Consider the following 25954-nt stretch of genomic DNA (forward strand, 5'->3'; position numbering starts at 1 on the left):
TCAGCCCGCAGGTGGTATGCAATTTTTGAAAACGTAAGACGCGAGTAGGATGCGGTCTGGGATACTCCGAGGGTCGATAGAAATCCGATTTTAAGTTTTTCTTAGTTTTAAGTGTTTTTAAAGAGTTTATCAGAAATAGTTTTATTTTTTGATAAAACTCGCATCTCTCGCGTGATTGGAAAACTTAACTAAGTTAAACTAACTTAACCATTGAAAACCCACGAACTTAAAACTCCTCTTCCCCATATTTTTTGGGTATTTTTCGCTTTATTTGTATCGACACGATAAAATCCTGCCGCTTGTAACAAGAAGTTCTGCTTGACTCCAAGAGAATTTCCCGTAGATTGGAAGACGACTCGCAGAAGTTAGGACTGGGTGAGATTGACGTAGTTTAACCATATTCATTGTAAACCAAACATTTTTCATCTCGAACGACTCTGCAAAAAGCCAAAGGAGAAAATTTTGGATTTAAATGAAGCGAAAATGCAATAATCAAGAATAAAAGGGAAAGAACGAACCGCAAGTTGACTTGCACGATAATCATGACAAGATCACACCTTGTTCCCCTCGTAGTTTTCTCGCTCAGGTTTTTCCCGTTTAATTTATGAAAAACAAAATCTCCAAACTGGCAACTCGCGGTTGGTTTGACTTCGACGACAAGGGAATGCTCACCATTTGTCGGAGCTAGTTAATGCACTTTACGTCGCCATTCCAACTGTCTTAATTTTTCCTACGCTCCGAGGAACGATACATTGTCATTGGAACAGTCTAGAAAACTACGAGATGATTTCATCCGCAAGCCTTTCCCAACAGGTACTCATCGATAAAATTGCGTTAATCGATAAGTTCACCATCGACTAAACTTCGATTATTTACGAACCATCAAATGTGCGTCAGAGCTGTCAATCGACCGTTGCGATTTTCGAATAATCGCTGTGTTTGATTTATCGTACTTCTCCATCGAAGAGATCCACGTTTTTCAAGCCCAGAGGCGAGGACCCACTCTGTATGTTGCTGTCGAAAACCCACGGCTTTTTGTAAGTCTGGTTTTAAATCATATCATCGTGGGCTCTGCTAACTTGGGGTTCATCGTGGGCTCCATACTGAAGACTTGAAGAGGTGAGCGCCAGAGGTTTTGAGTCTTCCTACGGCTTTTCATATTTTGATTCATCCTGAGCAAATGTTATCCGTCATACATCGATAGTGAAAGTCGGAGAGCATCAACTCAATCGTGGTGTTTCAAAATCTCCGACGTTGTTTTATTTTATTTTTAAGGATTAAAGAAGAGCAGACATTGATTTTTAACATATTACCGATCAATTGAGAATAGAAACAGAATTCAGTTGCTTTTCTTCCATAAATCTCTTCTACAGCCCGCTAATGAAATTAAATTTTACCAAGCGAAAATATTGCTGCAAAGAAAAATAATTAAGATTTGAAAAAATAATAAAATAAAACAATATTGTAAGTATCCTAAAAGATTCCACGGAAAAAAGTGTTAGGAGTTATCCCCTAGGATTGAGGCAGTGTCACAACTCAAATTGAGGTAGAATTGCAACATTTGGATTGGTAACCTTATTTATTGAGATATCACCACCATTAATTGGAAGTGTCCCAGTTGGGACTTGACCCGTACCTCTGGTTTTACGTGTCGTAGAAGGACACGGTCCCAACTATGACTTAACTTCATCTTTAAATTTTAGTTCTTCAGTATAATCAGTTTTTGACCATGTATGTAGCACGAAAATTTTGCAAGGAGCAACGTCACAACAGGAATAAAAAAATTAATAAGGCTATGTAAATTTCATAAGGTGTCAAGTTTGACGCAACGTCCCTCATTTTCAGGCGACAAAACCTGGTTTTTAGGCATATTGGCGGTGAGACATCGTTGAGAATGGCTAGCTCAATCGCAAACAAATAACGAGCCGCAGACAAAAATACAAAAACTAACCATGTTTGATTGAAGTTGTCTTCCTTTTCTTCCAAGTTTACATACAGATAACTGAGGGCGTTTGCATGCGCTGGGAATGAACGGAGACAGTTCAATTGTCTTCGGTGAGAAAAAGAGAGTTAATGAGATCGGGACTGGCGTCTTAACGTCATGCCACGCCGTCAGTTATGACTGTCTTGCCTGCGACGTCCACAGAATGTGGCATGATAGTCGATAGCCCCTCCGCGCCATTATAGCTTTGATACGATGATACGATGAATATTTAGCAGACACATAAACCGAGGTATCTAATACTTATCTCTGAAAATGCAGTTCCGCCCTCAATCTTCTAGGCGGAATCGATCCAATATAAACAGAGGCTTACAAAGTTAAGTTGCCCTTATCGAAACCCTCGCATTTGAAGTGAAATTATTTATTAAAAATTATATTATTAAACTATATTTTGTATTTTCTTCCCTATCAATTAATTGAAAATTTTATTAGCAGACTCTCCTCATGTCTCCAAATTCAATCGGTGCGACTGATAAATCGAGAAGTGAAATTAATCATATTTTGATCGACAAGTGAAATTAACCATATTTCGATCAACATGTGGGAAATTAACCATATTTGGCTTTTTCGCCCCACTAATTGCAAATTTACCAGGGCCGGATTAAGGGGGTGGCCGTATGGCCCATGGCGGTAAATTTAGGGGGCGGCAAATTTTGCAATTTTTTTTAAATGTAGGTATAAGAAAATCGGATTCAGAAATAAAATTATTAATGAGAAAAGGGGACGAAATCTCTCTTTCCTGAGAGAATAGTAATTTCTAATTTTGTCGTTTTACGGTGATACAAGAAGTAGCATCTTTAAGTAGTAGAGTGAAGAGAGGAACTAAACACGCAATTCGGCCTGGAGCTCAACGCAGAGAGGAATGATGACGAGAACTTGAGATGAAAAAGACAAGCTCTCCGCGCGGCGATCGGCATGTAACACATATTAGCACCTTCAAGACTGCATGAATACTTCCCGCATTGCGTCACAGACAGCGCGGTCGCCGGTCAGCTGCGGGCAGCGTGAAACGCATAGCGCCTACATGACTGCAGGAATACTTCACGCATTGCGCCAAACACAGTGCGTGCAGAGTGCAGCAGCGGTCGGCGTGAAACGCATAGCGCCTACATGACTGCAGGAATGCTTCACGCATTGCGCCAATCACAGTGCGATCAGCGCGGGGCAGCGGCGGAAGTTAAAATTATAAAACCACATTTATGTTTGTTCTTTCATAATTTTTTGTTTCACTTCTCATAAATGGAGGACCTTGTCCACATGGAGATAGGTTTACGGAACTTAACTTTCACGCTAAGTTCCGTGAAATTTTGCTAATAGTGTTGACAGGGCTTTCGCAAACAATGTATCCAACACGAGTATGTAAACGCGTCTTACACACCCCTCCTCCTCCTGCACGTTCACTTGATGGTTTTTATTGATGTTTCAAAACGAATGAGAAGAGGGCGGCAAAATACAAGCGACCCATGGGCGGCAAGCAGGTAAATCTGGCCCTGAATTTTATCAGTACTCTCCTCATGCCTCCGAATTCAATCGATGCGAGTGATAAATCGACAAGTGAAATTAGCCATATTTTGATCTACAAGTGGGAAATTAACCCATATTTTGTATTTTTCTCCCTACCAATTGCAATTTTTTTCAATAGACTCCCTCGTGTCTGAAAACTCAATCGATACATACACACATGAGTCGCTTTTATAGCGCTCTTTTGCGTTGTGCGACGCCTAATCGCCACAAAACTCGGTCTTCCCACAGGTCATCAGGGAGTTGACACTCCCTCATTTCACTTAATACCCCCTGTCGCCACCCTCTCACTGGGCGTCCCCTTCGTCTCCTCCCAGGAGGAACCCAATCAAGCATCTTATTTGGCAGCCTCTCTTCCATCATCCTCTTGACATGACCGTACCAGACAGAGACAAGCTGTTTGGTCATGACGTCGAACACGATGTCTTTTTCGACTTCCATGGTATGACGTATTCTCTCATTACGGACCCGATCTCTCCTATAAATTCCTGCCTGCCTTCGGCAGGAAAAACTCAATCGATTTGAGTGATAAATCGACGAGGAAAATTCAACTAGGGAAGAAAATCCGGGCGGAATCCTGATGGGATTGAGGCGGCGCGGACGGCGGAATCCGGAGCTAATCCGAGGCGGCTGCGCGCTGCGTCGAGAAGACCTCCATGCTCCGGGTTCATTTTAGCGGCATGGCATTCCGTAACTAATACGTACACGGGTAACCGATACAGATGTCATTAACAGATTATGGAACCTGAGACCTCCACCGCCACGCGTCGCGCCGCAGGCCGATGCACCGCAGCTCTGCGGCCGCGCCGCCCCGCAGCTCTGCGGCCGCGCCGCCCCGCGCGCAGTTAAAATTTTCGAGCTCGGAGGAATCCAGCGGGAAGTAATGAAGAAAGAAGAAAGAAAGAAAGGAGAAGAAGGAAGAAAAAGATTGAGAATAAATTCAGAAGGGAAGGACTCTTCCAACCTTCAATGGTCTTTATGCACATAAACTTGGAAAGCACTGCTTGCACTAAGACATGGGGACATGAATTACACTGAAATAAAAGCTCCGGGTTATTCAGACATACCGTCCGTTCCGGACTCAGAGACCGAAACTTCCGGGTGCTGGAGCCGCAACTTTGATTGCTCCGGGTGCTATGCCCGGAACGCGGACAGTGTGTCTATATAGCCCGTAAGCACGGCTTCCAAGGTTGGAGTTTTTTTTTTTTCAGAGTGCTTTCTTTTGCGATGCTTGTTAATTAATTAATCGTACAGACATGGATGGATAAATATTTCATTTCCTTTGGGAAAGACATTTAAAAATAGAACTAGTATCAGAATAATGAAGTTGGTGTTCTACTTAATTGGTATGAAACGCAGAAAACGGAAAGACACACGTCCTAAGACAACTATTCCAGAACGGGGGATTCTGGCCCTACCTCGAGGATTGAAGGCGAAACAACGACGTCTGTTGCCTTCATACTCTACCCTCTTCGTGTCGATTCTGCTTTTTTTAGTGGACCAACTCCATTGTCCATAAGTTTGGCGTACGTAATGCAAGAAGAGATTAAGTCAACGTATACTTAGAATGAGTCTCTACTTTCATTGATTTTTAAGTTTTATCATAATTATCCTCGGAACACTCAGTGTGTGAAAATTAGATGCGTTTGTCTTCAGAACTTATCGCGTTGCAAATTTTGAAATTGTTACATACATCAAATGAAGATGAATCTACGGAAAAATTACTTTCATAAATCAGCACGAGCAAGTAAAATTATATTTTTTTTTCCTGCAGACTTGTTTGTTACTAACCATCTCGTTCTAAAATGTTGTCCAACGAATAAAATGTCCTCCTAAACCGCAACGTGGCAACCTAATACAAAAATGCATTTTCAAAATTGGACGTATTTCTATCAAACGGAGCTATGTGCATTAAGACATGAGCCCTGAGACCCATAAGAATACATGCGTAACAGGGCTCACGTCATAATGCACATAGTTCCGTTTGATAGAAATACGTCCAATTGGACCGCGTTAAACAGAAAGGAACCAAGCCACATCAGCTGTTGCCAAATTTAATTGGGCAATTTAATTTTTTACATGAAAACGGCTCTGCAGATTTTCGTGGAAATTGAAGTGAAAATTCTACATAGTTTGAAGCAAATGCCTTAAAAATTTCAAAGAAATTCGCACAAACGTCCTCTCGTAAACAATTGTATTGCTCAGTTTAATTTGGCAATAGCTGATGTGGCTTGGTTCCTTTCTGTTAAACTCGGTCCAATTGTAGTTCAGTATTCATTCACAGGCGCCTATTGACTTAAGTCATGGTTACAAATTTGATGTTCGGATAATCCTCAAAAAAGGTTTCCATTGATTGCCAACTGACTTATTTCTGGTTTTTTGGATGCCGACAAGTTAAAATCCAAACGATGCAACGCCTCAGGGGTCTGGTTACCGACGATTTTCAAGATTTTAGGTTTCCAGGTCATGCAACGCTGGAACGGGAAGGGATCGGGGGGCGCTAGCCACGCTCGTCCTGTCAAGGAAAACCGCATGTTCAACTCCTGAGCTGGAAATCCATTCTGGTCGATGTTTTTACACCCCCTGTCCTGTCCCTGCGCCGCCGGTGTAATTATACAGGATTGGTTTACGAAAATAATACGCTATCCTCATTTTATTCCGCATGCGCTCCCGTTTCTCCGGCCGCCCGTGGTTCTTGACCTCGGCCCCCAGGTCATGGCCCTTGCTTCTGCCCTTAATTCAGTTCGAATCGGTGACTTTTTCTCCATTCTAAGGGAAAAAGACGATCTCCAAGAAATTTTGGAAGAGGATGCACTGGAAAAAAAACACATTGGATCTAGAGTCCTAACTCTTAAAAACATCGACAAGAAAAAGTACTCTTGATTAAATCAGAATCTAGTTTATATCAAGAACCAAGCCTCTTAATTTAAGTGGATTTCGTTTTGATTCAGGCAAAAATGCGATTGAATCAAGAGTATTTTTTCTTGTTAATGTTTTCAAGAACCTGGACTCTAGATCCAATGTGTTTTTTTTTTTTTTTGCAGTGTGGTCATTTTTATAGTACTTAAATTATTTGTTATGATAAGGGAACACGTTGTCTCCTTCCAGATAAGTCGTATGGTTTGAATGTATTTTATTAACTCTATGGTTTCCACGGAACTGACTTTTTTCTTTTTGAAAACAACCCATATAAAGGCTTACTTTTTACATTCGAGCTCGGTATGGGGTTTAAAATTGTAGTTGAGAGGGGATTTGGTTATTTGAAACTGTGAAATAATGTTTTCGATCAATTCTGAAATCCGAGATGGATGAAGCCAGAATTATTTGTCAAAAAAAATGTTGTAAAATTGTATAAAATGAGCCAGGATTAGATGTTCCTTATTAGGACGTTTTTGAAATCATAACTTGAAAACAAATTTTTTGACATAAATATAATAGCCTCCTTCCGTATTTTTCTGAAGTTATATTTAATTTCTATTCCATTACTCTTTTGTTTCAGGTGAGGAGTCAGTTATTTGTGCATTTTTCCGGTTATCTGCTGTAGTGAGTATGTATTCCCAACTTTTTTCTGTATCTTTATCATTTATTTATGTTGAGGTAAGTATGTGCTTTTCCTCATTAACCCGGGACTATTAAGGCAGTTTTATTCTCAAGTTGCTCAAGATTTAAATAAAGTTAAAGCATAATTAAAGCATCAGTCTTCTCAGCCCTTCTCTTTTATTAGATTCCGCTGAAGAAAATGTCTTTTATAAATGTTCGTATCATACTTAGCGCCAATTGATCAATATAAGGTGTTCATTTCTGTCTCCGAAGGCAAACAAATTACACCATAAATCTGCAACTTTGTAACAAAATCCTTCTTTTCTAAAATAAAGTAAATAACAAAAAAAGACCATCGAGAACCTTCTTTTGAAATGGCACTACCTACCACCCTTTTTTTGCTGGTTTCTAATCTTTCAGTTGACAGTTTTATTGTATTGTTCTAATTTTAGGAATCTTTGGTTTTTTCCATTGATAATCAACCTCGCATTTTTTGTTTGTTTGGGTTGCAATTTTTAATTTTTTCGCTTCTCTCAGGGTCGTCCCCAAGACGCGACGGTCAAAACGTCACGTACACACCCCCGAGTTTCATTCCGATCAAAGGCACGGAAATTTCGTCAGATTCTCCGAGTCATTTTCTAACTTTACATCACGGCAGCAACTTGCTGTTAATAAAGTCTTTACTATGCAAATCGTCCGGTCTGCCGCGTATTTCGGTTGTTCCCACTGACTTATGTGGCAATTTATCGACTTGGAACATTTAAATTACGCTTAATTCAATTAGCACCAACTTCCTTCTTTTTCTTCTCCGGTTACAGACGACAGTTCCCGTGACATATGCTCAGATTTCGAAGACTAATCGTCCTGATTAAAAGAACTGCACCTGATCTCGGGCGATTTTTTGTACTGGATTCAGATCGTTATCTTACAATGTATAGTCGAAACTTTTGCCGCTTCTTTTTTAGCCTTGTAAACTTTTTTTCGAGCGTTCGACTAAACGAGAACTCTATAATTATTGTTTTGGCAGGCTCGATTTTCAACGCCGTATTTAAATGTTCATTTGGAGCCATGATGTGGAAATGAAGGTAATTCGAAAGACGGAGTCTCGCCGTTTATATAGATTTCCAGTGTAATTTAGATGCTAAATGCCGTCGAAAGCAGGAGGTGTCATGAATTCTGACTGTGTGAGAGCGCAATTTTTTTCTCGGGTTGAAGCACAAAAATTCAGTGTTTCATTCATAAGAGTGAGCTGAAACGCTCGGGACGCCAGCCGTTAGGGAAATAGTTAGATTTTAATCTAGCTTGGAATTTAGGTTCGTTTTTTATCGCGCTGTCTTGTTCATCCATTGATTTTTTCAATAAAATATTTTGATCAGTCAGCTTTTAGGATATATTTCTTTTTTTTTATCTTTTGCATAACTCCTGATTTCTTAGATTATGATGCAATGATCGGGTGCTGTTTCGAATCTCACCTTTTTTCGATGGAAAAGCGAACGCAAGAAAATTCCGGCGAATTATGTTGAGCTTTAAAACTGAGCCTATCCAGTCCACATTAGTCATATAAATCACGTTATCTAAATCGTTACCCCAGATCCAAAATGTGCTTAACTGCATTTTAGTCTTGTCGAGGTATCAGGAGAAAACCGCGCGTCGGTCCCATTGATTCCAATATAAATCGCAAATTTTGAATTCCGTATCTGCGTATAACCTGCGTAAGATGGGGCTGCCAAATTTTCCACACTCGCGGACCCTTTAATGGAAATTCCGAAAACGCCACTAACTCGATTTTTCTGAAAATGTGAGTCAGGTACCTCTTGGCTCTGGGGGTACTGAAATGACTCATACATATAGAAGAACACAGCTAGCTCTCTCTCTCCTTAAAATTTTAGCAAATCGATCGTGAACGTAAAATAAAATGAAAATTAAAATAATTACATATCACGGTTTCCAGCATCACAAATTTTTGACCCTCATTACTTTCTTCAGAACTTACCAATCATCATTTTTGCATGCAACTATACGTGTGATTCTTCACAACCCTTCCGCAACTAATTTCTTGCAGAAGTATCCGTAGCATCTGCAGTATCTGTAGGATCTGAAGTATCTGTATTATGTATAGTGATTTCTTGATACTCCATCCAGAAAAGAAAATAAGATTTGTAGTTTCGGAGCAATGCGCTGTGTCTGTTTTGGTAATTTGATCGCGTACCGAGACCTACAGACGGACAAACCATGTAACACCGAGCAGAAAGATAGTTTTTCACTTAATTTCTCATTTTTGTGAGTGATTTATAGCGAGACTATTCGCGAGCATCATTCGCTTGACTTCTCTGTATCCATTTTTGTATGCATTGTCAAATATATGTAAGCAGTCTTAAACCATTCCACTCACGTTTTTTCGTCAAAATATCCAATTTTAAATACATACTTTTATCGTTTAATTGCGTCGTAATTTCACCATAAGCGGTTTCACCACTGATACGCACTTACTTCATAAAAGCAGGTGTACGCCTTTGCGGCATCCCACCTCGGTCTCCTTAGCCGTGCAATACGCAGGACAAGAATACACCTCCAACGTTTGATTGGATCGATCATCCACCAAGGACGAATACATTTATCTGAGGCGAAACAAAACACCGCATACCATACAGAGAGAGAGAGGAGGGTGAGGGGAGAGAGAGAGACAGAGCTAACGAGCCAGTTGATAAGGAATCGAGGGATGGACAAATAAATCAAAAGGCATGTTTGTTTTTCACGGCCCTTGCAAAATCGTGGCGCGCGTCATTAATCAGTTGCCGTAGATCGATAGATTTGTCGGTTAAACCTATGGAAAAGTATCGATGATCGAGTAAATTCAATAATCGATTTTTCACCTTAGGATCAAATGGGAAGGATCGATGGGTTGGCGCATGTTTCCCGAGGGCCCGGGCGCGGTGCCAAGGAATTCCGCGCGACCTCGCGGAGCCGCGGCGTATGCAAAGCAGGCGGCAATTAGGATTCAAGGTGCTCGCGAAAATTGGCCAATGGGTGGCGCGTGTGAAAGTGAGCGGTCGGCGCCGGCCAATGGGAACCGCCGCCGCCGCCGCGGGAGGAGACAGACCAAGGATGCGGCAGAGGTGTGTTCGCGCCGATAAGCCGTCGCGACGCTCGGGTTCCGCTCCGACGCCGCGCCGCGGCCGGCCGTCGATGCCTTTCCAACCGTGATGAAATGTCCTTACTCACTGTTGAAAACAGCGTATGTCTTCATGAGTGAGTTGCTAGGGATGGCGATTTTTAATCAATTTTTTGAAAAAAGTAGATATATATCGCCGAAAACTCGAATTAATCGAATCGATTCTTTGAGGTCGAGTAAAAATCGTGATCGATTTTTCGAGCTGAAATCTAATTATTGAAAAATAATCGAAATTTCCGACGTTGATGTGTCACATGACGCCTAGGTTCGGTGAGTCCCGAGTTTAATTTCAAGTTCAGTTTGTAGTAGGTACTTATGTTTTTTGGCGCCGAACTTTGCATTTGTATTTGTTTTAAAATCGATTTTGAAAAAAATCGGTTTTTTTCTAATATCGCTATTTTTCATCCGATTTCAAAATCGAATCGATTATTTACGGAAAATCAAATCGATTTATTTGAAAAATCGCCGTCCCTATGATGAACCGAGGAGGGTCTTTAAGCTCTCGTTAACTTATCGAATCACGAGCGACTGAAAACCGGATGAAAAATGAGAAACTTGAAGTCAGTGGACCTAAAAAGAGGAGTGTTAATAAGGGTTGATTTCGGTCCCGCTTTAAAAAATCAACTGAACCCTGTTTTTAAGTATCCATTTGCATAGACTACCATATCCTTACGGATTTTTCGCGCTCCGGATTTTTTTAATGCACGATCGTTATTATTGTATCACTAAGTGTTTTTAACATATGGGTGAAAACTTGCGCAAATCTGTGATAAAAATGTCTCAAAATTTTGGCCTCGAAAACGGTACTCAACAAGGCATTGAAAAGGACCACCTAGCAATATTTTTGGTATTTTGTGCCTGTTTCCTTCGAGATACTCAAAAAATCATCTTAATGATTATCAACAGATGATTCAATAATTGTAATTTTTTTCTTTTTAAACATTTTAAGTAACTGTCTGTTGTAGCTACAGATATCACTATATCAAAAAATATTTTTCGCTTTATTCCACCAGCTTTGAGATACTTAAAACTATGAGGTATATACAGGTTACGCCAAATGTGTATACAGGTTCGGGTGATTTTCCGAAGCAGGCAATAATCAGCCTTCCAATGTCCTCTCTGCTAATTACTGAAAATGATTACGATTACGGTGAGGTATAGGTCCCTGAATGCAACCTTATTCACGTCTCAGTGGGACCCAGAACCCATTCAAAATTATAGATGGGCTTACAGAAAAAAGAAATCACTTGTATTGAAAATATGCAACAAGTACAAACGAGGAAACTAGACGTAACAAGACATTAGTTTTTACTACAAATCGTCGTTCTCCCCACGAAATAACGTAACTAAATTTCAATATTGCCAAACTCCTCGCAAATTGAATCTTTACGAAAAGATTCTTGGGTATATCTGACTGAAAATTTCTCTGGTTTTTCGTCTAATCTCATGCAAAAATCAAGACAATTTTGGAAAATACTTGCACAAGTACATCCTTGTCAAAAAATCAATTGTTTGAGTCAATTTGACAACCTCGGATTGGAGTTACGTCCCGACTATTTGGACGTAACTCCATGAATTTTGGACAGAAATTGCACAAGTACGTCCTTTTAAAAAATTCAATTGTTTGAGTCAATTCTGCAACTTTGAAATGGAGTTACCCTCCTGCGTTAAGGAAACGAAGAAATATGCACGTATTAAAATTCTACCTCACGCTTTTTTGGAATTTTCCGCCTTAGAATGGAGCTCCGAAGGCCTTAGAAGCAGAGCGAGGAAAAAAAATTCACGAGCAAGCCTCACTCCGACCATTCTACTGCGCATGTATGAGTGCATTTTGATCGAAAATGCTCCTCCTTCGAAGGCCGCTCCACGCCGCACTTGTCATAATTCGACAAAATGGGAGGGGGCAATCGTGTGGAGAGCCCGCCCAGTTAAACGGTCCTCTGTCCCGATATTTCTGTATCCAGTGAAAGCACGGGTAAAATCTATTTTCCATCGAATCACAGGACAGCATCGACGATCGATATGAGATTTCTTCTTTATAATAAAATTACAAGTTCAGGATATTTCGTGGAATGCATGCCTCCAGGAAATTCATGATAATTTCCACCATATTTCTGCCTAATTTTGGCTCCAGTCACAAGTTTGGTTTCAAAAACCAGAGGCGTTATCGATTCAACCATATTTCTAGCTGATTCAACCATACCTTTAGCTGGTACACCTACACTTCTGGCTGACCTCAAAATTAGCCAAGAATATATCCGAAATTGTCTATATTCTGTCTCTGTGCAGTTATCTTCGTAACAAACGTGCGAAAGAAACAAAATAGAATTCGGAGCCTTTACTTAACGCTTAATTTGTAAGTTTAAACACTTAGAAAATACAAATAATTCTTCCAATCAATCCAATTAATAACAAAAGCTTACTGAGATCGGTAATACAAATACATGTTTCACTCTCTCACACTCTTGACAGTTTCAAAATCGCAAATCTTTTTTCTGAGTAAAACCGCACTGGATACAAACATCGAATTTATAAAAAACCACAACCGTGTATATTTAGTTTTCAGATTAATTCATTGATTTTTTTCATGTTCTCAACGAATTAAAACTGCGTCGCAGCAAGGTGTTCTCAAAACACAAACATTGCGTCAAAAAGAATGAGTATTATTTAATCCAAAATTGACCCTGTAGGCGGCGCACTTCGAAGGTTTCAGCTTTTGAAATTGATGTGTATAAAAACCCACAAGATGGCGTTGTATGAATTTTAACTGCGACAAAGAAGTATTCTCTTATTCGAGTAACGGCAACGATTAATAACTATTTAGCCTTGTCGGTTGGGCTGTCTGCTCTGCCTTGCTAAGGAAGAAAGCCGTATGAGCCTTCAGATGTTGCCAAATTTTCTTCAATGAAACCATATTTACTGGCAAATTGAGATTATATTTCTTCAAATTTTTCTTACAATTTTTTTCGCAGTTTAATCTATAATACTTGAAAATTTCAAGATAAAGTATGCATATTTATCTTGCAAAATACTTGTTTTATCCGTGGAAATGTGGCACCTCTCGAATGTTCATACGGCGTTCGTCCTTAGCACGGCAGTGCTAGGGTGTTGCTTGCGCCGAAACAAGTTTTCCTGTAGTGGTCGCATCCCTTTTGCAATGGAGGTAAGCTATTTAAGTATTCTCCTGTATAACCTTGTTCTATGTTGCCACGTCGTGTTAAATAATTTTATGAACCTCATTTTACCACTGGCCCAAAAGTCATATGAATACTCAAACAATCGCCCAGAAGTACTCGCCCAATAGCACTACTGATTTTCGCCCGAAACGGCTCTTTTTCACATGTTTCCGCCCAAAACGCCCCCGCCCGTATGTAGCTCGTTTGACAAAATTCTGCTCTGTGAATGTCGTCAGTGCGTCTGCATTGGACGATTATCGCTGCGCTGTTGACAATAAGTTCAAGCGAGGAAACTTTTGTACCAAATATATAGGACCTAACGGCGCGCGGCGGAAGAAATGAGACGTTCCGAGGTATCCGACTGCCCAAAAAATCACTGTCTTTTGAACAAAACTACTCTTAAATGAAACTTTAAAAACATGACAAGAGACCCGATTTTGGCAGGTAGACTTCCGGGTGAAGGTTATCTAAGTCCAATGAGCATTAACACTCATCATCATTTCTTTGCATCATATCTACCAATTTATAATAAACGCTACCATACTTTTTTTTACCCTCATCCAAATCTTCGAGGGTCCATAATCAGTCCATTAACTATAATTCTTTCCGAAAATAGTAGAAAGATGATTTAATCAATTTGATAGGAGTCAAATGAACTCATTGAACTAGAACTCGTTGAACTCAAATGAACTAGCTCTCATTCTCGTGTAATTTGAGGGAACATAATTTTTCAGCATCGCGTGACACGAGATTAAACAGGACAACTCGTTTATCTCTCCAGAGATAGGTACACAAAAATCCCATTACATCTGACAAATTCAGACGATAATAAGCTCCGATGGCCGAAGACCTGTCGATTTCCGCTTTGGAGATCCGCGTATCCTTGGCCAGACACTCCGTCTACCATGCGCACGCGCAGTCTCGCCGTCTGGACTTTCTTCGTGATCGGAAGCTTGCATTGGCTCGTGATTTCTCCCCTCTTCCACCTCCCTCTGATAATAGAGATTCAAGCGATAAACACCTCCTCATCAGGCGAAGGAAGTAACCATTGTCGATAGTAACAACGAAACCGATCCGTAGTTTTCTTCTTGTGCATTAATTGCATCGAACAATCGATTAACGAATAAAAAGATGAACTAAAACATCCTCCTTAGAAGAGTTCCAAAAAGTTTTCCTTTTAAAATGAGAAATAGAATGTGCATTGTAAAAGTATCGAAAGAGAACAAAATGAGAATTTGCAGCTCTATAGTAAAAAGTGCTTTAATGCATGAATGCAGCAGCTGAAAAATTGGACGTAACATAACTTATAGAGCATAATGAGATGGATTTCTGGGGGATTTGAGCAGGAATCTTTAGAAGAGGTCAGACCCGTAATGTGAGAGTGCGACGGATCATGGAAGTTGAAAATGGCATGCCATAGTATGCGACATTAAGACCAAGCAGCTACTCTGGTATAGTGATGTGAGCAGGATAACGAAAAACTGCTGCAAAAAAGGATGCTTGATTGGGTTCTTCCTGGAAGGAGACAAAGGAGACTCCAGTAAAACTGCCTTGCTAAGGAAAAACATAGTATTAGCCTTCAGACGTTGCCAAGTTTCCTACGATAAAACCAGAATTTACTCGGAAAATTGCGAATATTATTTTCATAAATTTTTAGACAATTTTGTACGCAATTTAATCTGAAATATCTGAAAATTTCGAAGAAAAATATGCATGGCTGTTGTCAAAAATACATGTTTCATCAAAGGCAATTTGACAACTCTCGAATGTTCGTACGGAGATCTTCCTTAGCACGTCAGTGAAAGGATGGCGACACGGGTTGATCAAGAAATGAAGGAATGTCAGCCCCTGGAGGGGGTCCATAATATAATAAAAATTACCCTTGTTGTTTCATGGAAAGCAGTTTTAATCTTGAAAATAAGTCTCATTTGATGATAATAGTAGTAGGTGCAAAAATATCATTCAGCTTCTAAGCTAAACTTCAAAAAATAAACAAATCCATCATTCCACCTAATAAAAAATGCCGCCTTTCTAATCCATATCTTCTTATGGCGAGAGAATATTTTGTAAAGAGTTTTTCATTTTAAATATTCAAAAACTTAAATGTTTACGACGTATATAGTATAACCTTGTGCAATAAATTATCACTGCCTGCGGGAAATCCACAAAATCTACCGCAACTTTTGTCTTTTACTGTAGTGAACAGGCATGCAATAAAGCGGAGGGTTAAGAATAAACGTAGAAGTTTTCCTTATTATTTAAAGAAAGCGAACAAACAAACCAATTACTGTTTTTTAAGGCACGACCAACTTCCAAAATAGCAAGACCTTAAGGAATATCCTCAAGATTTTTTCATTTAATCATTGTGGGTTCAAATTAAAGAAACACTAGGGGCTTATGGGGCTGCTTCGCAGCCCCTTATTTTTCCTAAAATTAAAAAATAAAATTTAGAGATGAGTAATAAAATAATAACAACACTATTAAACAGAATTTTAAGTCTTATTATTTTCTCTGAACTGTTTATTTTTAAAATGTTTAAAAACAAAACGGAATAGACAAAGTCCAAATAGTACCTAACAGAGGAGGAAAGATTTAAATGCAGCATCCGGAATGCAGCTGCATTCCGGATGCGTTAAGGGGTGGGAAGGAGGGAGGGACGGACTGAGAAACTGAAAAAAGTACGTTACGTAACGGTAAATATTAAATAAACTTACCTATATGTGGATCCTTGAACTTTAAAGCAATAAGGTCCATCACCCGGAATATCAATTCGATTTGCAGAGAAAGAGGCAAAAGCAACAGCACTATTATAATTTCTGATATGCTTTATGAAATTTGGAGAATATAAAAATAATGATTTCAAATCGGTATTTGTCCGAATACTCGGTAAAGATATTAAGCCATTTTGGCAGCAGTTATTAAAATGACCATTGGACATTTCACCCTGAAAATGGCGAGCATCACAATGATGACAAATTATATTCATTGAACCGACTGATAATTTGGTAACAAAATTTTCATCAAAGTTCTGATCATCAATTTTATACTTCCGAAATGAAGAAATGAAACTTTGATTTTCTATACTAATAACAGAGTGAAGTTCTTGCTTCACTAAACGAACATGCGAAGAATTCTGGAAAACGCGACCACGTTTTGGAGGACGACCGCCTCGGTCATTGAAAATTTTACTCATAACAACTGTTAAATTTAAAATTAAAATTAGTAAAAATTATTATTATTTTAACAAAATCATAACTGAAAAGTTCAATTTTTAAATTAAAAAAAATAAATCAGTTAATAGTAAATAAAAGAAAAATGTAAGTTGATGGCAGTTGAGTGTTGGAAGTAACCTCACTTAATGATGATTGTTGAATGAAAACAGCTGATAAAAAGACAGCAAACAGTAAAGTAAGATGCGTAGCAACAAAACTTTTCCGAAAAACAAAAAACAAAAAACCCCCACTTCCCCTCATCCAATTTATGAGTTTTTAGGGATTTAAAAATCGGGGACGAACCCCAGAAAATAATTTATAGTTTTCCCGAAGCATTGAGAACAACACCTTTCAAATGAACCAACGCCCCTCGCAATTAGTACAGTGGTTGATTCACAATTTCATTCTATTTTTCAAATTACATATTAAGATAGTGGTCTATTCTTAGCGCTAGTGAATACCCCCTACAATCGCAGAGTCTGTAATAGTCAATTTTAGAAGGATGATACATTGTTTCCAAGCAACATTAAAACTCCTAAATACTGCTGATTTAAAACTCCTTGATTTTGCTGATTAAAACTTCTTGATTTTACTAATTAAAACTCATTGATATAGTTGATTTAAAAAGCTTTCATAAGCCTCGGGCATAAATGAGTGCTGAAAATAGGTTTATAACGACTCACGTTATTTCTGTGCATACTTGGAAGTGTTTAAAACTGCTTTAAAAAATCCTCAAACTGTTCGTGAGAAGTTCTTTACAATCCTTAATTCTACCAATTGAAACGCCTCAAGGAGTCCTTGAAAGTCTTTGATTTGATTAAGTCGTTGAAATTGGTTTTACAATTCCCTAAGTTCGTGTGCAGCCTTTGAAACTCCTTGATTCTGCTAATAAAGCTCGCTGATTCTAAATTTATAACTTCTTGATTCTGCATGCTAATTAAAGCTCCTTGATTCTGAATTTATACCTCCTTGATTTCCCTAATTAAAACTCCTCGATTTGGTCGATCGAAAAACCTGGCATGAACCATCGGCGCAAATGAGCGTTGAAAATTGATTACTCGCAAAGTAGCCTCCGGTCTGCGGGAAGCCATTAGTCTCGTTCTGTGGGATTTCGTCTGCGGGCCGGGTCGAGCCGGGGTCCGTCCGAGGGAGCCCCGCTCGAATGCAAACTGCACAAGTGCTTGTGCATCTATTACGCAGTCGTCGCGATGCAGTGTACTAATTTAATAAATGCAGACGACGTCGCTGTAGCTTCCTTCGGCCCCACTCGAGCTCTCAAGGATGCGTCGGCCAGAATGAGACCAGCAGTTTAGTCCTGGCGTAATATACATATTATTATCACGTCCGCGCCCCCCCCCCCCCCCCCCCCCTCGCCCCTGCCCATCCCCCGCCGTGGCCAGTTTTCCGTGCCAAAGGAATGTCACGCCTCACTCTTATCCGCGGACTCCGCAAAGGCGGGCTTTGGCTTCGATCCCCTCGCCGGGGACATTAATGCCTTTTTAACCGGATTGTTCGCGCCGCGCTGCGTCGCACGCAGGGCTAAAATTTCAGTTAAATCGGTTGGTAATTAACAAAATTTTGATAATAATGAAATATTTTGGGGTGCGAGAAGTCCCAAACCTTAAACGTTCCTTGCTATCTGGCGTTTCTGCCTCATGGCATACTTTTCTGTTTGCTTCACTTTTTAACCGGTTGGTAATTAACAAAATTTTGAAAATAATGAAATATTTTGGGGTGCGAGAAGTCCCAAACTTCGAACTTCCCTTGCTATCTGGCGTTTCTGCCGCATGGCATACTTTTCTGTTTGCCTCACTTTTGACACTTGAGGACTCTTTTTTTCTCAAGATTCTCTTTCGAGGTTATGATTTTGGCTAACGTCCCAAGATTTGCTTTGCTGTTAGCGAAATCGGACGATCTGGCAGTTTTGCTCTCTTGGAAGCTTTTTTTGCATCAGACGTAAGTCAAGAGTTAAGCTGGACTGTGTTTCGTGTAATGAATATTTTTGAAGGAACAAAGTCCTAGGTGCAATTAGAACACTGCGCAAGTTATTGGTGATCTCAGGACGAAGGACACCATGGTAAGAATTGACGTGGTGGATGACGTCTAAACGTATACCATTTTTAGGAGGATGCGCTTTCCATTCATGCGACACAAAAACTTAACGTTTCGTCTAAACCCTCCAAATGGTTTGAATGTATCTCAATAAAATTTTTCGGCTGCATTATTACTGGAAATATGGTTGAGGGGTGTTTTTACTTTTATTTTAAAAGGAAAATGTTATTTGATAATATTAGCTCAAATTAAATACTTCCGCGTGCTTAAAGAAAAATATATTATAATAAATACATGATTGGGTAAAAGAACTTTTTTCCATACAAGTAAATATTTTATGAATTTTTCGTCGCTGGCTTAATTAATTTTCTCTGAACAAAAGAACCTTCATGTGAATTTAACAAAATTAATAATGTGCATAGGGTTTGTGTGCATGATAGTTCTCTTCTATTTTACTCATTTTCATGCACAGTGCTGTTTCGCATAACTATGTCCATGTTACATGCATGCACAATCGCCCAATTTACCATATGGCTTATCTTAAGATGCTTCTTACGGTGATTACGTGTCTTGATTTGTGAAAAGTCTTGAATCTCAGGTGAATATGTGTATATTTTCACCTTTGTGCGACTGCTTGCTCTCGTGGAAATGCCTTTTGAGCATACAGCTTGCGGATCAATGCGTGGGTCTTGGAAGCTGAATTAAAGCCACGCATTTCGCTGCAAAAGGCTTGCTGCGCAGGGTTCGTGGGTTTTTGTTCTTTAAACACGGGACAAATCAACGCGATGGACGTAGTAGCTTGCTTATCCTTAGCCCCTGGATATTTATTAGGTAGCTCGATTTCCAGGCCCTTAATTTGAAATGAACACGCTGCTTTTAGCGAGTTCCTTCACATCAATAATTGATAAGGAGGAATAATCTGCACTGAATGATAAAACTACAAAGTGAGAAGCTGCTGTTGTTACTACCATTGAGTTCAGATATTTTCTTCTGTTTTTTGGCCATTTACCTAATTTTGTCTAAAAGAGTCTACCGAATGAGATAATATAAATACCTATTTTGATTAGAGTCCTAAACAGAACTTGAAGTTGAGAGTTATTCTACGAAAGGCCTAATTTTCACTCCCTCCCCCCACTGAATCAGGCCCAACCGGAAAGTTGGATATCCGCTTTTTTTCAACGTCTTAGCGGTCATATCTTAATTTCCTTTTGAGCTAGAAACCTTAAATTTGTTTTAAAATGACAATTATTTTATCCCTACGGAAATGTCGAGGAAATTTTTGATATTGGGTAAGAGTTTCAAGCAGAAAGGTCAAAGAGAAAGGGGAAAAAAAGTTTTAAAAAAAATCAAGTTTTAGTCTTCAAAACTCCTTTGTCACATATTATGATGGCTATCATTTTTGTAATTTTAGAACAAAACTTTAGTCTACATTTGGTGAAATAACTTAAGTCGAAGTAAAATTGTGAGGGAGCGTCAATCGTGAAACTGTGTAAAATTGTTCTCACGCTTCAACAGACCCATTATGTCCGTGAATGAAACGCCTTCCAACAAGACCTCCACAACGTGGTGACCAGTGCTGCAGCTTGTGGTATCCTTTCATTTTGAAGGCAATTTTTCTGACAGATCTCTAGGAGAACGGTGGCATGAAGTTGTGTGTTCATTGCAACTCTTGTATTCCAAGTGACGCTTTGCTTCTTAAAAATATGTCAAGAATGAAATCAGCATTTCTGTAAAATGTGATTAAAACGTATAAGATAGGGTTTTCAAATCACCCTCACTTAAAATATTTCGGGTAAACTGCTTCTCTTTTTTCTCTCTCTCTCTTAGGAGGTTTTCTCTGCAAGAACTTGAATGAATATCTTTCAAGTTCGTGCATTTTGCAAACATTCACTTCATTTTGCACATCATTTTTGCAGCCTGAAAGAGGTGTGAGGCCAATATAGATGTAAATGCAATTTTTGTAAATTTTTTATGATTCTCTTGTACTTATTCTGAAAAAATTAAGAAATTTTACCCTGGAGTAAAATTATGTTTATCAGTTCATAGCCACCCAATCTAATAATGAGTAACAAAACTCTGATTTGCACGTATATTGATTTCCGTTTTATAGTCCACTCACATACTTATCCACATAAATGTAGCATTCATCCGGTTTACGAGTTCATCTTGTGGCTGCGTTTTTAAAACTCGCGGTTCTTGACGTCTTATTATACTTTTTTGAATAAACTTGAATTTATTCTGAAAGTCTCAAATCCTTAATTATCCTTTTTTTGAAATTTGTTCAAATCTACTTAAGTTTCCTTAAATTTTACATCATCTGATTATTCGTCGCCACGACCCGTTCAGAAAGTCGACAATTTTTTCAGTCTTTTTATTTTGTTGTTAGACTTCTTTTTTTATATACTTATGTTTTTACGTATTTGGTATCAGAAAATTCAGATGTGGGCAAAGGAGTATATGAAAAAATTATTGAGAATAAGTTCAAATCTATTTTACTTTAAAATTATTGTGACAAAAATATTACGTATATATTTCAAAACTTTTCAAACAAACTTTTCGGCGGTGTTTTTTTACACTGTTGCGTTACGCTTTTTTGAAAAATAATTACTTGAAAACTGCACAAAAATTTAACTATTGTCATTCCTAAGCCCAAGAAAAGTAGTTTCATTCCTAAAATGCAAGATTAGCTTAAGCTGTTCAATTGTCATCAGAACTTCACTGTGCAATTTCTACCCAAAATTTCGCTGATTTTTCCATGGAATCGGAAGAAAGAAAGCTAGTAGAAGTTTCAGTTAGAACATTTTAACAGCCTTCTAGTAAAACGCAATTTGCAAATGAGAATATTGGAACGTTGAAATGTAGTTACGTAGCTACGTTCATTCGACCAGGAAACGACGGATATTTTACACGTTTGACGTATAATATGTGCAGTATACAATTTGTTTTTTTTTATACCTGATGATGACGGTCTAACCGTGAGAATAGGAGGTATAATGTTTCAAGTATGTTTAAATTAAGGCATGTAAATCTACATCGGGACCAGAAGAAAAAGAAAAAACTGAATAAAATTCCGATCAAGGAACATACCTAATCTTAAAAAAAAAAACCCTGATAGAAAATACTTTTCTCAATTTTTTTGTCAAAATAATTTGAAATTTAGCATGACGGTAATATCACAATAGATCGCATTCGATACATCAAACGGGTGAGATTGTATCGATATCGATTGGTTCAAAACATAAACATAGCCTCAAAAGTAAATTCAGAAATCTGAGAGAACGGGTCTTTTGTAACAGATTTTTTATTCCTTTGAGTACCAAATGGCAATGCAAAGTGAAATTGTCAGGAAATTTCTCATTTTCAGCTTTTCCAACTTGAATCCTTACAGTTTGGTTTGAGGTTATGTTCTATTGTTTTGAGCCAAACGATACATCGAATCGTTATCGAATACGGTCTATATTGATTTGAAATCGTTTTCTAAGATTTTCAACAAATTTTCGAACTGTCACTGATGCTGCTGTGCCCTCTCTGAATGACGCCAGTTCATTTTTGCGGAGCGTGTCCCCCGTGATGCGCACGGCCCGTAATGGGCTCTCGTGTATGCGATGAATGCATTTTCCTACTCTCCGCCTCTCTCACTTGACCCCTGGCTAGCGGATCCCTGTGATGAGAATATTATGCATGAATTTCTCGGGCCGAGTCTTGTGCCGCTCCGGTGCGATCGTTGTCTTCGCCGGGGTTGAGGGCGTTGGGTCATGAACTCACTCCGGAGATCCAGGTTCGAATCCAGCCTGTTGACGGATCAAATTCCTCCCGCTTGGAGCCTTGCAGGGAAATCCCGCTTTTTCCTGCACATTCGGCAACCCTGCCCGCGGAACACGTTGGGACGTTGGGCCCATCACGCATGTGAGGCCCATTGACGAGACCTGCTCGGCTGAGAAAGAATCACTTAACTTTCCTGGATTTCCATTCTTCTGTGCTAAGGAAGAACGTCATATGAGCCTCCAGACGTTGCAAAATTTACGGATAAAACTAGACGGAATCCCTGGGAAATATGGAAATATTTTTCTGCCAATGGAGAATTTGCATACATACTTTTTATCGCTTAGTCTGAAAGTGCTTGAAGCACTGATTTCACAGTATTTTTTATAATTTTTTCTGATTTGGGAAATAGTACACAAATAGATTTAAAAGTGAGAAAATGCACCGCCTAGTGACGTCATCTGGCGGCATTTTTCATTTAAACACATGTATTTTAGCAGGTTAGATAATTTTGTCATATCTTCTCCAATAATTGTTCAATTCATGAACCAAGGGTATCCTCGTGTTCAGTTCACTCAGTAGTTTCCACTTGAACGCAAAATACATCAAATTTCAGACACCTGCAAATTCTCCATTCGTCAGATATTTTGATTCGCAATCATATCCAACATATCTGAAAATTTCAAAGGAAAATATTCATAACTATCCTCAAAAATGGGCCTGTTGCAAACTTTTGCTAGAGCAAAACTAAGAGTTGTTTCTTATAGATAATGCCTCAAAAATCACGATGAGCGCATCGGCAAACTCTGAAATGCACTCATAACTTCACAATCTGCGTAAGAAATTTGCGGTTTTTTGAGCTTCCCGCTTCAAAAACGATACTACGGCACAGGTGAACATTTTGTAAGAGGAGTCGTTCCATCGTCGGCAATAATCATCATAGCCGACGCCAATCCGCCAAAACACGTTTGATGGGACGAGATAACACCTGAACTGGATTAGACCAGATAACAATCGGTGTGTTAACGTTCATATTTTTCACGCCCGAATGGATTGACCTTGAACTCTCCTTGAATTACGCGCGGAACTGCGTGCAAGCGTCGGCCATGATGAATATCGCCGACGATGGAGCGACTCCTCTAACAAAATGTTCACCTACGCCGTGGTATCGTTTTTGAAGCGGGAAGCTTAAAAAAACGCAAATTTCTTACGCAGATTGTGAAGTTATGAGTGCATTTCAGACTTTGCCGATGCGCTCATCGTGATTTTTGAGGCATTATCTACAAGAAACAACTCTTATTTTTGCTCTAGCAAAAGTTTGCAACAGGCCCATTCACAATTAATCGGGGGAAATTTGGCAACATTCGAATGTTCATATGATGTTCTTCCTCAGCACGGCAGTATCGGAGATACGTTGTTCTCGCCGAGCACAGCTGTTTGAGTCGAGATTTAAACCGGGGATTTAGCTTATGGCTAAAGGGTCGATGATAGCACAGGATTAAACTGGAGTCGCTAGATTTACGAAGAAACTAGTGCATTCCACGCGGAAGTCAATGGAGCTCACCGTAGTTTCTATGTAGAATGTAGCAACAACGGTCCCAATCGAATGTTTCCTTTCACTTTCTTACAACGAGTTTCATAGGCAGAGGGGCGTTGGTTAATGTTCCTGTATGGGCTCGTTGTACTCCGACAATGTAAATCAAACTGACGTCTGAGGAACGTTCTTCCGACTAGGAAAAAAAACCGACGACTTGCTTCAAGGCATCACTGACTGAAAGGAGACTTAATTTTCCATGAAATTTATAAATTTGATCTTCTTTCCATAGTTTGGTTAATTTCTCGGTGAATTTTAGAGCATCATATTTCCTTAAAGTTAATTTTTTCCTACCTATCATGATATTTGAAATGGCTCTCCCGAAGTGCAAGTTTTTCATGCTCATAAAAAACATAAGTTAATATGCAAGTTAAATTAGTTAAAATAAATTATTGGTCATTTCCGCTTCATAAAATAATGCGGAATTTTTGATGAAGTTAGCTTCTCAGAAAAAAATTGAGTGGCATAATCCAAGTATACAAAAGAATTTAATTATTTCAAACCGAAAACCCATCCTAATGCGAGTTACATGATTCAACATTATTAGTGAAATTGATACTGTCTAATCTCTTCATCTCGCAGGAAATTTTTGAGCATACCACACTCTTTTCTCAATCACGGAATATTCTGAATTATAAATCATTCTATCAATATTTCCTTTTATAACATATTTTTCCCTACCCTATAAATTTTACGTTATTCCCTCCAAATGTCTTCTCTTTTTTTGTAACAATTTTCCTACTTCGCAACAAAGTCTGTACTTTAATTGCAGAGGTAAGAACGGCGAAAGTTCCAATGGCATCTCTGTAAAATAAACTTCTTCTACTACTACTACGACTACAATTTTTTTTATTTTAAGCATTTTATCCCAGAAAACCACTCAATGCCCCATTAACGGACAAGGAGCATTGGCAATAGAACTGGCTCATATTAGCAATGTTTAAACACATAGGATCGTGGACGCTGTAACAATTGTATTACTTCGTAACAAAGTCTGTACTCTAATTGCAAAGGTAAGAACGGCGAAAATTCCAATGGCATCTCTATAAAATAAACAAATTCTACTACTACTACGACTACAATATTTTGAAATAAGCATTTTAACCCAGAAAACCACTTGATGTCCCATGAACGGACAAGGAGCATTGGCAATAAAATTGGCTCATATTAGCAATTTTTAAACACTTATGAACGTAGACGCTCATGCATTCATACACTGTACTTAGTACTTTTATAGTTCATTGCAGGGATACTCGTTTCTTCTACTTTTTTCTCATCTTTGAAATGACGGGAAGCGCCATGGGGTTTGCATAAGAGGCAGCGGGTCATCTACTTCCTCATTACACCGGAGTGCAAGTCGGTAATGAAACTTGATTCCAAGTCTCGCAGTCAACTTTCGCCTCTCGATCATCATCATCTTTGCATTACTCCATGAGCTCTAGCAAATAGTCCACTGCACTTGTCCCAGACGCCCGTAAGGCTGTGCCACACCTCATACATGACACAATGACGAGTATCGCTATACTTGATTTCGAATGATAATTTAAACTTCACGAAACACTACTATTGGGACCATTTACGGGGAAGTTTTTTTCTGATTGACCACGAGACATTGTGCGGATTTGAGCATTACGGTGTGCGTTTTCTCATCAAAATTTACAATCGTAGAACACACTTTGTACAAACGAGAATTACTGAAAGTACCTCCTAACCAAGCTGTTAACGTTTTCCGATGCATCAATTCAAACTTTCCGCTCTTAGAAGAAGAAGAAGAAAAAAAAACCAACATACAAACTAACAAGTTAATATCCACTTGAGTTAAATTGCGCTCTTAACGTTACCGGAATGTTCGGCGAAGGTTGAAAATATTCCAACCTTAATATCGGATTTTCGGCACAGCTATTGCACGTTATGCTCACGATT

General features: G+C 39.0%; 1 protein-coding gene across 1 annotated transcript in view; it reads left to right on the forward strand.

The window, feature by feature from the left end:
- Positions 1-25954, forward strand: part of Pdp1 (PAR bZIP family member Pdp1) — a 274442-nt gene that overhangs the window by 125726 nt on the left and 122762 nt on the right. The window lies entirely within an intron of this gene.

This window comes from Bemisia tabaci, chromosome 5 (assembly GCF_918797505.1).
Source record: "Bemisia tabaci chromosome 5, PGI_BMITA_v3".
NCBI lineage: Eukaryota > Metazoa > Arthropoda > Insecta > Hemiptera > Aleyrodidae > Bemisia > Bemisia tabaci.